General features: G+C 44.5%; 1 long non-coding RNA gene across 1 annotated transcript; it reads left to right on the top strand.

The window, feature by feature from the left end:
- Window positions 1-437: 437 nt before the first annotated feature.
- Window positions 438-7,328, top strand: LOC137154558 (uncharacterized). The gene is made up of 3 exons (XR_010920234.1): window positions 438-855; window positions 1,227-1,260; window positions 5,154-7,328. It is a non-coding gene; the product is annotated as an uncharacterized lncRNA (long non-coding RNA).
- The last annotated feature ends 5,870 nt before the right edge of the window (window positions 7,329-13,198 follow it).

The raw sequence follows: 13,198 nt of genomic DNA, 5'->3' as shown, positions 1-13,198 counted from the left end.
ATAAAAATGATCTCTGCATTCCTCCGTTGGTAACACTCTTTCCATTTTTCTTCCCACAATTCTCTCTCTCTCCTATTTATGTGTTTGCATCTGCTTGTCTAGTCACACTCAGAAACACACGCACACGTTCTTACCTCTGTCCTCTGCTGACCCGAAACCATTCTCTCCGTCTGCCCCTAAGCCAGCCCCGTTTCCTGCGGTGGGAGGGATATGGCACTGTGGCTGATACCCTAAGTAACAGATGCTGGCTGTAACTCTAACCCCTTTCAGTTCACTCCCCCCCCTTTCTTCCCCTTTCTCTTCCTCCCTCCTCAGGCATCTGTAGCTTACATGCCATCCAATTTGTTACCTACAACAGGAAGGTCAGAGTCCTGCTGGCTGCTGCATTTCTCCTCTCAGCTTGGGGCTCTTGGCCTGTATATTTCTTTTCACAAGATGTTAGTGGGGGAAGGGGCGACTGGCAGAGAACTGAACTTAGGAGATAAAGCAATATGGGGCATGTTGGGGGGGGTTAACATTTTTTTCCCCCAGACAGTCTTCCATATCCAATTCTTTTAAGTGCTGAGCACCTTCTGCAAGGTGCTGAGACCTCTTCAGTTCCCATTGCATCCAACAGGACAGAGTTATTGCTGCTACAAAACCTTGCAGCTCCACTGAGACGGATTGACTGAGGGTGCTTCCAGCTACCCCCCGTGATGCATCTCCTGGGAGACAAAAGCCCAGGTGGAAAAGAGGCAGAGATGACTTTACATTACTTTCGAACTCTCTGGATTTGGACTGCTGTGGGGGAAGGAATGTCCTCATCAAGGTTACAGCTGGCCAATGGGAGCTGGCTAAGGTCTATACCTCACCGAGGTGGGTCAGCCTTAACAAGGAGTTGAACATACGGAGGCCATTGCTAATCAAAGCGCCTTAGAGATGAGAAGTGCTATGTGCTAAGTATGAAGGGTCAGAATCGGCGGGAAGCTCAAATCTGGATCTAAATCCAAATCCAAACTTTGCATCTGACCCCTTGTTGCAGGATTAGCGACTGACCATTGACCTCAAGATTTGGCCCATCAATTATAATTAATAAACATTATTGTAATCACCATCAGAATGCAAAATTCATATAGACATTAATATCATTTAGCCAACATTTTGGTTATCCATATATTTCATATGTACCCCAAGAATTTGAAAAATGGGCGTTTATCGGGGTTTTCTATTTTTTTTTTCCCACTCAGCTATTCACCTGGGGAACCTCTTTTTTCCTGACAGGTGAGTAAAATATTATTAATGATGGATAAGTTGATTTTCCTAGCCTGGGCTAGGAAAGCTTCTAGATGATTTGTCAGGGCTGTGTTAAATGCTGAACGGATTCTGGTTGTGAGATTTGGGGAAACAATCAGATTTGAAACCAATCTGTTGTCTGCCAAGTAATCATTACTGTTTCACTAAGGTATGTTCCAGTGAAACACAAGTTTCTGGGGTCGATATAGGGGTAACTGTGTGAAATCTAATGGCCTGTGCTATACAGGAGGTCAGACTGGATGATCTAATCATCCCTTCTGGTACTACAATCTATGAACACATTTTAAGTATGATTTGATCTCATTGGTTATTTCTGGAGGTAAATTCATGCAGAAAGAGTCAACAATGCTAATTACTGCTGGGATTCATTGTGAATAAATGAGATCCCCAGTGCGTGGGGCAACACTAGGGAATTGATACTATGGGGCCATTCAGTAGGCAAGAGGTTAATACTTGATAATATTTGGCAATTACATAGCAATTTTCACCTGAGGGAGCGCAAAGCACCTGACAGACATGGATTCATTAACTCTTAAAATACCTTGTGAGGTCGAGAAGCGTTAATGTCTGCATTTTACCTGAGGTTAAATGATTTGGCCAGGGTCCACAACAAGTCATTGGCAAAGCTAGAACCCCTGGAGACCTGATCCCCAATCCCCTGAACAGCCCAAAAACAAAACAGAGACAGAGTGACAGGCCTAAATGGTTGCACAGACACAGGAACAGCAGGCAGAGTGATTCTGATCATCACACCACATCCAGACATCTTTGCAAACATCGCTTTATAAAACAGAGCTACTCTGCAAGCTGGAGCCAGGGGATAGAGAGAATCAGAGGGATTACACCAGAGAGTCCATTGGAACAGGAAATAATGGAGCCTCCAAAGAAATGTTTCTGATTTATTATTTATTCATATATTTTTAATCATCTTTGTTCGGAGAGCTAGCCTGATATCTGAACTGTAAGACTCTTAACAGCGCTTGGTCCTGAAGGGATCCTGAAGTAGAAAATGGGGGATGCAAGAAACATTTGTGAAACTTGCCATGGATTGAGCAGAATGAAAGAGACAAGGGGCAGGATAAATCACAGACAGCCTATCAGAGTTCAAGATGCCAAACATAGCACAATGTAAAGACCTGGCGTAGCACCGCCCCAGGATCCAACCGTAACCTCCATTCCTTCTCCCCATCCCACAAGGGACCTACCCTTGTTCCAGCATTAAAAACCTGTTAAAATCTTTTTGATGTAGCCACAAGTGGAGTGTGAAAAACCTGCCACTGTGTCAGCTCTCCCTGTCATCTCAGAGCACAGCTCTGCAGCCAGCCAATATCATGTGCATCTAGGTGGGATGGCACCATAGATCTGATTTAGGCATGAAATTTTCATGAGTCCTCGTGCTGTGTATAGACCTGTGGTCTGACTGTAATCTAATATACTCCACTTATTGCTGCCTGGTTGGCCGCAGCAGCACATCAGAGGAAACCGAAAGGGGGGACCTGAGTGTGCTCTTAGATATGGTGATGACTAAGTTTTCCATTGAGCTAGGCCCACCAGCCATAGCTAGAACATAAGTTCTAATGGAGTGGTGTGGTAAGGGGCGGAGGAAACAGTTGGGTCACATGATCTGATGGGTGTCTACTTTATTTCTGTTCTAATTCTAGCGAAAGGAACAGTTTAGATGATGGGGATGGTTTCTGTGTGACTCTCTGGCAGGAAGATGATTTCAGCAGAGCTGGTCACAGGAAGACACAAAGAAGATTTTGTGTTGAGACTGCTGGACAAGACAGATCATGTGGTTTTCTCTGGCTCTTTATATCCCAGGTTGATGACCATGGCCGGTGTTGCCTAGAGTCACCACTCATGGTCACTTAATCCTGGCCTGAATTCAGGAGCTGGGGAGGGGATGGCTGACTGCACTCTAAAGAGATCTTCCATTGTTGTATGCAGTGTTGTTGTAGCCATGTCAGGCCCAGGATATTAGAAAGACAAGGTGGGTGAGGGAATATCTTTTATTGGACCAACTTCTGTCAGTGAGGGAGACGAGCTTTTGAGTTTACACAGAAGAGCTCTGGGTAAGCTCAAAAGCTCGTCTCTCTCACCAACGGAAGTTGGTTCAATAAAAGGTATTACTGCACCCACCTTGCACAGTAAAAGCACAGCTCATCTTGTCTTACTGGCTGGCAGGAGATGTTGAGGTTTCAACACTTGGTTTCATTCCACATCTGGAGAAAACTGAGACCTTTCCAAAAAATATATGAAAAAACCGTATGTATCAGAAAAGCCAGAATACGCCACTGGCCCAGCTGTTAGGTCATTCCTGTGGGATACAGCAGATCCAGGTTCTAGTCCCTGCTCTGTCTCATTCTCCCAGGCAAGAATCCTAACCAGCGGCCTATAGAGTTAATCTCTCCTGTTCCATTCTGAATAAATAGATATTAATTGGGCCAGAGAGGACTGGGATCTCGTGTCTATGCTCTCTCCTTAGAGAAGTCATACCTTTCACACAAGGACATGAATTCTGAGTGTGAGAGAGTCTCCTTTGAAAGGCTATGGGTGCTCTAAATGGAAAACATGCCTTTGTCTAAGATTCCACATTTGCAAAACACTTTTTAATCTGAGATTTTATAGGCTCCACCAAGACCACATGCAGCTACTGAGGTGCATTAATGTAAGGGCAGAACATAGCTTTTATTTTTGGCCAATCCCTCACTTCGCAGCTTCTGGCCATGGTGACAGGACAGAAGTGGATGGAGTGAAGAAATCTTCCTTGAGCAAAAGACATCTTGAGATTCAGCTGAATTTATTTCACTTAAAATGGCTGTAGGAAGGCGGTAAATCCACCAGGGAACAGATTGAGACTCACCCAAATGTATTTCACACTACGGCTCCAAGCAGGGATCTATGCTCTAGGGAAAGACTGGCACTCAGAAGAATTAATTTCAAGTAGGTCTTCCAGAGAGGAATTTAATCCACATCCCAGTAATGACGGACCAGTGCACTGATTTCTTCTTCACCAGTCAAAGGTATAGATTATGTTCAAAGGATGATCCAGATTGATAAACCAAAAGCCATTTTTATGTGCTGGGAGCGTCTTAGACCTGAACTCCTAACTCAGACAAAACCCCCAGTGAAGTCATTGGACATTTTGCCTGAGTAAGAAGCCTAGCACCTGGCCCATTGATTTTAATGGAGGTCCCATATACTACTCTGTACTGAGCACTCTATATATCTAGGATGCAGAAAGCAAAGAATGTGTGTGCCCCATGAACTTATGCCGCAATTACTTTCAATGTACGTGGCCAATAAAGAGGGCAGGTCTCAGCCTTCCAAGGAACCCCAAAAGTAGAGCATTTGCTTTATGAAATCTTAAGACACACCTACGTTTACACAGGACCATGGACAGCAGTTCCTTGTTCCAATATAGCATGGAGTAACGTAGGCCAAAAAATTGTTTTCTCTCACATTCTGCCCATCCCAGTCCCTGGCTTTCAGGGCTCTTCAGCGGAAAGCATCATTGAAGCGTGTCAGTCTAGGGGGTTCCAACGCCTGTTTCCTGGACTGAAACAAAATGTCCATAGGATTCTGACAAAGGCTGTCCCAGGCAGCTGGGTTTTACACATTGACATACCAACACGATGGAAAGGAGAACTGGATTTGCATTAGGAGATCACTACCCCTTTTTGTTGTTATTACAAGAAGAAGGAAGGCCACTTACTATGTCCATTCCCAGCCAGGGAATGCAGCAAGCTGTGATAAGTGTCTGTTGTTCATTTATCAAGGGCCCATACTATTGTTTTTCTCTACATGTCCATCTCTGTGCAACTTCTGTTATGCTGATCCCACCTACACCATTCAACCAGGTCATCTGCTAACCTTCACTGGAGCTGCTTTTCACTGAAGCTGATAGGAGCAGGACTCTGTGGGTGGAAGACTCCCATAGGAGGACTTTTCTTTGTCTCTCAGCACCTAAAGGTCAACAGGAAGGTCAAAGAAACAAGAGTGAAATGGCTAGCAACATTCGACACTGAGGGATCACAGATTTCAGGATAGCTTCTGCACCCAAGTGGCTGAAAACCTTAACCGTAAATTGAAGGATGGAGGAAAGAAATGGGGGTTGGGGAGAGAATGAAAAGAAATAGCGAAGGTTGATGGACAGTCGGACTTGTTGAGGGTGAAATCAATTAAAGTGCATCAAATCCAGAATTCATGCTTTTTCAAAGTGACAAATCTGTGCTGGAAATTGAGAAAGACGAAGGGAGAATAATGTCTTTGACCTCCCGGAGACCGGCTGTTCCTTCCGTCAGAGGAGCCAAGACTGAAGTGAGATGCATTCATGATAAATTATAACAGCCAGTCAGCCACCTTAAAAAAGAACGAGGTGAAAAGGTTACAGAAGGGACCCAAAATGCATGGAATTCAACCAAACATCAAGATAAATCAACTCAGGCCCTGGTGTATGCGTGCCAGGCCTGCATGGCGAATCTCAATTTGTTAGTCTTGTTATTTAAATGTAATAGACACACACGTCTTGTTTATCAAGACATCAGAAAATGTCGCTGGGGAAATGAGTCATTCCAGCCCTAGTGACAAAGAGCTCTGCCATCCTATTGGTAGATATTGCTGGAGGGTAAGAATATTTCTTTGGTGCACAGATATCCTTTCTTGTGTTTGGTTCACCTGATATATATATTTTTTAGGTTAAAATTTTCAAAGACCTGGACACCCAGTTTGAAAATGAATGGGAAATGGACATCCAAATCTCTTAGGTAGCTGTGAAAATCTTGATCTGGATGCCTATTATTTTCTTTTATACTTGTATAACATCTTCCATCTGACATCAAAGCACAATACAAACATTTGTTAACCAGGATGGTATTCATGTCTCCCTACAGATGGATAAACTGAGGCATAGGGCTTTTAGTTGACTTGCCCAAGGACAGAGGGTGAATTAGTGGCAGAGCCAGGGAGGGAACCCAGCCTAACTATCAGTCCTCAGCTGTCGATGTTCACAGACTCTCCTTTTCTAAATACAGTTTGCTTTTTATACTAAGAGTTATCAAGAAATATTAGTTTATTGTCCCTCAAAACCCCTGATAATCTTTCACATGGCTTCTGTTCTCTGGAATAATATGTGGCCAACCTGGCTGGGGAAGTCACAAAGAAGAGGTACTAAGAGCAGAGTATTACAAGAGTCGGGAAACTGGATTTTTCCTTTCTGCATTTATTATCTGAATATACTCTGTAAAATCTTTTGAGAAAACAATGTCATCAAATGAAAGGCAGATTTTAGAAGCCGTGGATAAGATCCCAATTCTTTCTGAGATTGTAATGTGCCAGGAACCTTAGCTTCAGGAGAGACTGGGATGAATCAGAGGTTAGCATGTGGGTAAATAGTAATTGTACGGTACTTTTAGAAAACCATTTCCCCTCAATGCCAAGGAGGTGCTGTCCTTCTTGGCTTTGTGATGGGCAAAAAGGAAAATGCCCTAGGGATATTCTGGGAGTCCCTTGTCTGGCCCTAATTTGGTTTGAAGCTATACCATGCTCAACCAATGATTTTTTCATGGTTCTCACCAAAATCATATACTGGCCAACGTTAATTGAAAACCCAGATCAGGCTCACCTCAAAATTGAATCAGGTTTCCTCAATAGTTGGCCCAGATTTGGCTGAAATTTAGCCCACGTTCATCCAAAATTAGGCTTAGCTTTGGTTTAAATTTACCCCAAATTCATCCTAAACTTGACCCAGCCATGACAATTTTGTTGAATTTGGGAACAGAGGTTGTTATTCATCCTGAAATAACAAGCAAAACCTGATTTGAGGATGCATCACAAAAGCGTCTCACGTTTAACTCTAATTTCAATGTCTGGAAGTATTCTATGTTTTGTATGTTTATCTAAAGCCTTATCTGACCTTTTTTGGAAGTCCAGTTTGAGATTACATAAGGGGAATAGTTGGGAATAGTGTGAAAATAGCCTTTTTAATTGTGTTTTTTCATTTCCATAGCAAACCAGGAATTGGAGCCACACTTGACCTTATTTTGAAATTAAACATTTTTGAATTTCAGAACTTCAGTTGATGTTTCAGGTTCTGTTCAAAGGTCAGTCTAAGAGTCATGTCAAATCTCATTTGATCCAAGCCAAGTTATCTACCCCTAAGACACACTTGCATGATGCGCATAGGCCTCACCAGTATGAGTGCTTTGATGCCTCCCCACTTACCGCGTTCCAGAAAACACAAATTTGATTGTTGCTATTAGGCAGTGCTAATTAATTGCAAAATTGAAATTAACGTAGCGAGATGGAGGAAAAGGAATTAAAATGAAATATCTATGGAATTTTTCTCCTAGTGGCATGATCTCTCATCACAGGTCAGTGTAATGCTCTGTTGAGCTACGCAAAATTGAATTATGGCACACACCAACCAGCATCTTTTCACCCTTGCCAATCCTTTGACAGAGCAACACACCAAGCAAAATGAATCTGAACCAAATTGAGAAAACTATATGTTCCTCCCAACACTGGGTTCCTACCAATACAAAGGAGCTCTGTAGTATTGTCTAGGAAAGGTCCCATACCCAGAGATTGGAACAACTATAGGGTTTGGAACAACTATAGTGACAGCTTTCCAAATAATCCGTACCACATTTTACATGAAATCCAATGCAAGTCAGGACAGGACACTTAGGCATTATCTAATTAGTTCTGCATATGCACCAGGCAAGACACATGCAAATACAGCTGTCAATTCTTTACCTTAATACAGAATCTGGCTTGAGAAAAGACTGAGTATGGGATTCAGGATTTGGTTCTATATTTATTTATTTTCACCCATCGATCCATCACTTTGTGGTGTTCTTTCATTAATCAGTTCATAGTTAGTTAGTGATGGACATTATCTTGAAGCCTGGGCAAAAACCAGGCATTGACAAAGGTTCAGGGATGCAATGATCAGCTCCGCTCACATCACCTGCTGCTCCCAGTTGGTATGGACAAGGGCACCGCCACATGGAAGCTCGCATCGTTAGTGTCATAACTGGAGTTGAGAAAATGATGTTGGGAGTAGAGCTGGTTGAAAAAATTTTCAACCAAACTTTTTTTCCATCCAAACCAAAACGTTTCACAGAAATGTATCATTTTCAATGAATATTTTGCTAGGAAGATTTATCAACTCCAGGGTGGAATTTCTAGTCAAAACCAGAGAGAACTTCTACCCCAAAATATCTAATAGCCTGGTACTTGATGCACTCACCTGGGAGACCACATTTAAGTCCCTGCTTTGCCTAATTCAGGCAGGGACTTGAACCCAGATCTTCCACATCCCAGACTAACTATCAGTTTAGCATCAGCCTCACGGGCCCAATGAATACTGAATTATTTATATAAAGTCGAACATTTCCTACAGAGAGAGGTTGATTCAAATCCCTGCTCTGAATGAGCAAAAGTCCATATTTTTGCCCCAAGCTAGGAAACTATTGGAGGTTCCTCGCTGGCATTGCTATGTGGAATTTCACATGGCTGGAGTTAAAACTAACATGAAATAGCTCTGCTTGGCAGATGCTGACACCGAGGGGGCAAAACTTACATTCACATCATTGCTGTGAGGATGCGCAGCCTGCTGAAATCCTAGCTGGGATCCTCACAGCTTCTGCCCTGAGAAAGCACTGGAGATCATTTCACCAACATCCCGACCCACAACGCCGTTGCATTCTTCTTCATGGCAGCCTTCTCTGGACGGTCCCTTCCCCGAAACAGCACGATTCCCTCATGGAGACAGGAGCTCACATCAACAAATTGTTCCCGACACTGCCCTGCAGCATTTTCGCTATGATAGGCTATTCAGAGTGATGGGACACACTAGTTAGATCTCTCTGTGTGTTTATCAATCCCTTCCCAACCATTTTCCTGCGTAAATCCGTCAAAACTCTTTCTTCAAGCTCTGCGGGAACAGTTAGGAGCCCTCTCCTCAGAGGTGCCTGGCATGCCAGTATGGATTTTCCCCCTCTCCTTTATAGAAGTTAATGTTGTCAGCAAGCAGAGAGGACTGGCCTGCGCAACACAGAAACAGCAGCAGCCATGCGACTGTATGCGCTCTTGAAATGTATGAGTCTTGAAGGAAGGCTGTTGTGAGATCCCCTAAACCTGGGAAGAGGAGAAGGATAGGAGCTCTCTTAACAGGAGAGGATGGGACAAGTCTAATGATGAAATAGTAAGAGAGTTGAAGTCAAGGGGAGTGGCAGGCACTCAGTCTAGGCTATGGTTAGATAAGCATCCAAAAATGTGAATCCTTATTTCCTGAGTGTGCAGAATTGGATCAGGAATCTCTTGAGAATAGCCTTTCCTGATGTATTTTGCTATATTTGTTTAATGCAAGCGAAGAGACAAAAATGAAATAGCCACATATAAATTCAATCATGATTACACTGGGTTCATACATATAGAATCAATGGAACATTTTAAAATCTCTGTCATTATGATGGAATAACTTTTGCTCTAGCTTCTGATGTCTCAGGTCATAAGAACAGATGAAAAAGGAGTAGATGGCAAAACCATACAGCTTTAATGGGAAAAGTCTGGTAACTAATCTTAACCATACAGCTCCATATCATACACATCAAGTGGTGGGGAGGATAGAGAGATGCTTAAAAGCCAGTCAGAAATTTGTAATGTTTATGACTGAACTGTGTTCATTTGTACAAAAGATCTGCAGACTGACAGTTTGTCTCTTTGTTTTCCTTTCTGAATTTCACCAAATTGTTTTCATTCACTGCATGACATCCTCCGTCTTCACATTTGCAAAATTTCCCCCCTTCCTTCCTAATTTTTTTCTCATTTCTGTGGGTTTCAAAATAACTGTAAGTGGCAGATTTTTTTTTCTTTATTTTAGCATGAAGACAAAATGTTTAAATTACAAAAAAAAATGGCGGAGAGTGGGGGGAGAAATCACAATCATTCCCATAACACCATTCCACCCATTTTTTCTTGCCACTGGCTCTGATGACAGCCTTGTGATTGTTGGAGAAAAAAGAACATCAAGGAGTGAGTGGAAACTGATCTCTTCTGATCTCAGACACCAGGCTCCTGTAAGGCTGGCGCTACCTATGGGGTGAGGGCATCACTTTGCGATCTATCCCATAGCAAAGGGCAGTGCAACGTTGGGCGGACCCTGGAACAGTCTGGTATGGAGATTGTTGACTCAGGGAGTCACGCTCAGACTCACCATCCCAGTCTCCCCGATTCAGGGAGGGAAATAAACAGCGATAGGGCTATACTTGTTGCAGCATATGCTCCCCACTGAGTTGGTATAACTACAACAATGGGCACATCGGGGGTGTGGAGTCAACGTTCCACCCCTTCACCATGAGTGGGTGGAGGTGGTGGCTGTGCGTGGCCCGCTTTGTCCTGGGTGCAGAAAGCCAGTGTGACACACCCATGTGCAGGAGTAAAGGGGCTTTCTTATGCCTCTTCTATTCTTGTGCCCCTATACGGACCAGGCCATGCTCTGGCCCCTGATGATTAAGAGGCCAGTCCTGCTCCCACTAAATCCCCAAAAGGAGAAGTTGGCCATTGATTTCAGTGGGAGCATGGCCTTGACTTTTGAGACAAATGACCATTGCGAGGAGGCGGCTTCCAAGATGCAGATTTTATTGAGGAATTTTATTTTCCATCACAAAGTGCTTTGCACCACGTGAATCTTTGCAGTTCACCACTAAGCCAAATGGGAGCTGCCTTCTCTGAGGCTCAGATCCCAGCATTATCTGGGGAAATTGAGGAGGAAGGATCCCACTCAGAGCTGCACTTGGAATTCAGTTTATGTAATTCACAGTTTTCCAACCCCCAGAAGCCTTGACTTATACAGATCTTGTGAAACTCCTGTAGCTCTAAGCTGCCTCCCTTCCTCCACCATATCCTCCCCACTACAGCTTCCTATCCCACCCCTGTGGGATATTAAATCTTTCACTTGCCGTTTTCCTCCAGTCCGAAAGGATATGAATTTTGTAGTTCCTCAGCCGACCTGCCATCGAGACCCATGAAATACGACAGGAAAAGGATGGAAAGGACCTGCATTCACTCCACGCACAGTCACACAAGAGGCAGGGATGAACAACCTATTAAACAGAGAAAGCAGCAGCTGCCAAGGACACCCTGGTGTGGGGGAGGGAGACATGAGGAGTTGCATCCTCGCACACAATGAAATCAGAAAGAGAATTATCCACCTTGGAAAGCAGGGTCGGGCCCTTGTATCAGAGCTCTGTGTGGGATGCATATCAGGAAACTGACGCTAGCTGGGAATAGATTCTTTCCCTAAGTTTCTTATTCAGTATACTGCTGGTGAAAGGTACCAGGCTGATCGCTTTGGGGAAGGAAGACATTTATCGACACAGCAGGTTCTAGAGAAGGGCAGGGCAAGCTTCCCAGTTCTGCCATGCCAATGTGCCTCAGACATAATCAAGGACTGAGGTGACACCCCTTGGCGAACAAACATACAGCCTGTAGTTGGTTACATTTCTGCTTCCCTCCTGAAAACTATACTGAAGTCATTGAGCTGCATTCTGCAGTGATTCCAGAACTACAATAGCAAATCCCTTCTTGACTGAGGGAAGAGGTGCTAGAAAAGGGGAGGTTGATGATGTAAATGGGAACGGATTTTGGCCCATTGTGTTCATCTTCAAAGGTCCAACAGAAGCTAGTTTGATACTGGCTACAGTGGGAATATCACCAGCCTTTAGCCGTGGGTGTTCTGGTTTACGAAAACAACACCGAGTGTGCTCAGTACAACAAAGGTTCCTAACTTTGGTAAATCAGAAGCATTTTCCCCCTCCCCAAAAGCAAGGAGCTACTCAGCTGCAGAGAGAAGACCACACTGCATCCTCTTGAGTTGTGTTGCAGTGGCTGTTAACCCCAGGAGGTGCTGCGCACCCCCAACGCGAGCCTGTGTCTAACAAACACAACTGACCCCTAACGACAGCTTGGGAGGAGACACTTGTGAAATGGGGTGAACGTCATGTGGGGACCCACAGCCAGTGAAACATTCACAAACCATGGGACAAAAGAGAAGAAAAGCGACCCCTTGCTTAGGAATTACACTGGCATGCAGGGCAGTTCAGGGTCTCTTCCAGTCACCTACTGAAGGAACGAGATGAGCTCACTAATAACCAGTAGCATTCTGCCTCTTTCTGGGCTTCCCTTCTCTTTCTTCCTTGAATGTGGCAATGGGCCTTTTCATGGTAACGAAAACCCCAAGCCCTACTGTAATCACATTGCAGGGCTGGGCCCTGGGGTGATACCTGCTTGCTCTGGCTGTGGCAGAGGCATTCCCCTCTGTTCTCACTATGAGCTCTCTTCACCTGCTGTTAGCTTTTGCTTTTATTATTTCTTAGTCCTCAGCGTTCTTGCCTCCCAAGCACTTAAAGACATGAGTTAAGCACTGAACTCCCTTGAGACGGGGAATGGCCCTGTACATTATTCTCTCCCTCCACTGGCTCCCTGTCACAGGATGCTCACTGCAGGAGTGTCTCCTTCTGGCCGCCTCTGGGGATTAGCTCTGCCAGACCAACGCCCCTGCCTGCAGTTGCCCTCTGTCACTTTCTCTGGGTCTTGCTCTCTCAGGACTCAGCTGCTCTTGCTTTATGGCTTGGCCCTCCGGCCAGGTCACCATGGTCCTCCCCTTTTGGGGATCAAAGTCTCTCGGGCCCACTGTCCCATGCAGTCTCCTCATTCACTGCCCCTTAATGGTGCCACTTTCCCAGTGGCTGGTAGGGGAACCCAGGTCTGCCTTCTACACTTGGTTCCTGCCCAGGGACCCTACAACAAGCAGTCAATGTCCCGAACTTCACAGCTATATCCCTGGGCTACTTCCTATCTTACCTTCGCTCACCCTGAGAGTGTCTGCAACCCCCAGCTG

This window comes from Emydura macquarii, unplaced genomic scaffold (assembly GCF_026122565.2).
Source record: "Emydura macquarii macquarii isolate MOO-44397 ecotype Brisbane River unplaced genomic scaffold, CSIRO-AGI_Emac_v2 contig_1254, whole genome shotgun sequence".
Taxonomy (NCBI): domain Eukaryota; kingdom Metazoa; phylum Chordata; order Testudines; family Chelidae; genus Emydura; species Emydura macquarii.
Note: the sequence above shows the minus strand (reverse complement) of the source record. Positions and strands in the feature narration are given on the sequence as shown.